Consider the following 2,026-nt stretch of genomic DNA (forward strand, 5'->3'; position numbering starts at 1 on the left):
CGAAATTTTTTCTGGGCCTCTGGATCACGTGACAGCATTCCTCCTCCTCTGCGCTTGTCTTAAGTGTTGACCAAGAAAGTTTACACCCCACCTTCTTCTCTCACTATCACGGAAACCCTCCAATGAGAAGATAGCTTCACATCTCCCATACCACCATTTATCTATCTTGAGATTCCAGGAGATCGTTCTTCTCGAGATGGATGAAAGGACACCAAAAATGGAAATTCCTTAAAATTTGAATTCCTTCTAAGTATAGTTTCTTGATTGTGTATGTGATCTTAGGAATATTTTTCCCCACTGGAATTGGGTGTTATTCTTAAAGAAGTGGCTGTCAGTATCAGAGATGGGAAATCATTATTCTAGTTTCCACCATTTTTTTTTCTTATTGAATCTGTTTTCACATTTTTGTCAACACTATCTGCTTGGGTTGGTCCTTCAAATTTTCCAAGACCATCTCACGCTTCGAGACTTCAGAAAATTGAAAAGTAGGAACCGGGGAGATAAGTTGTGATTGTCAGGACTTATCAGGCAGTTTATTTCTGAGTTGAATTAAGGGAATGAAAATATTCAAGGGCGGATGCTTCTGCGGATGAATGATTTTTACTTCTTTGAGATTCGTGTGGAAAAATATGCATTTTTTGCGAGAAAAAATCTAGTTTCTTTGGTTGAAAATTATATTTGGATGTCTTTTTTCCCTCTTAAGAAAATGTTTTACTAAAATGAATGAAAATGGAGAGAAAAGCATCGATCTCGTTTTCTATTAAAATTTTAGTTTATTTCTTTATGAATATGCTTTTCGAAATTCAAAATTCTATTAAAATATTTTTTGAAAATTGAGTCTTCTATATTCTATGCTCTATGTAATTGTAAAATATCCATTGTTGTCTTTATTTGAAAGCAAAGGTCTAATATTTTAACAAGCGGGAATCTTTTCTCCTCGAATTTCTACTAAATTTCCAAACTCTATCCTGGCCTTGTAGTATCTTGATGGCAATTAAACATGTATTTTTGAATAGACTATTTTCATTTAAACGCTATTAAATCCACATTTAATCACAGATCTGCAGCTTTGATGTTAGAACTAATCCAAAACTTCAGGTTATTGTTCGCCGCGTTTGTGAATTATTACACTCACTCTCAAATGGTCTATCTTTAACTATTTTAATATGAAATTTCATAGAGATTTCCAATTTAATATGAAATTTCATACAGATTTCCAACTTAATATGAAATTTCATACATATTTCCAATTTAATATGAAATTTCATACAGATTTCCAATTTAATATGAAATTTCATACAGATTTCCAATTTCTATGTTACACAAATTCCATCTACCATCTATGTTTTTTGCTAATTTTTTCTCATGTACATGGGTAAATATATAGACATCTTTGTCTAATTTTTGACAAAAATCTGCAGTTTTAGTGCAAATACTACATGCAGAATTTTCTTTGTCTAGTTTGTTTAGTTTCTGAGTTCTCTTGCACACGCACAGTTAGGAAAAATTTTCTTTGACTTCTTAAGTTGAATATGTGGAGACACACTAAAATCTAGAAGCTGAATGATTTTGATGATTACCATATTTTTTTTCTTCTATGTCACATTTTATGTTTCGCATACAAGAAAGCAAAAAATGAGCTAAGTACTTTACAATTTCTTTTAGAAAATAGCAATTTTTAGGAGGGTATTTAAAGTGTAACAGAATATATGAAATAGTTATACTCTTATTACTTTATCTGTAATGTCTTCCTGGCTACTCCGAAGATCACATCATCCTGTAAGAAAAAAAAATATCTTTTCCGAATTGCGGAATGAGAGAATATAAAGGACTAATAATTATGAAATATTAGAATGTTTAAACATGTTTTAGAGGCTATTTCTCTCACTTGTTAATATCATTAAAGCTTAATTTTAATGAAACAAATTTCAAATTTTTTAGAAATCATTTTCCATTTTTTATTCATGAAACTATTACAAAAAACGAAATTAAAAAAATTAAAATAAAGTTGCAAATTTCAAATTAT

Source organism: Argiope bruennichi, chromosome X1 (genome assembly GCF_947563725.1).
Source record: "Argiope bruennichi chromosome X1, qqArgBrue1.1, whole genome shotgun sequence".
Lineage (NCBI taxonomy): Eukaryota > Metazoa > Arthropoda > Arachnida > Araneae > Araneidae > Argiope > Argiope bruennichi.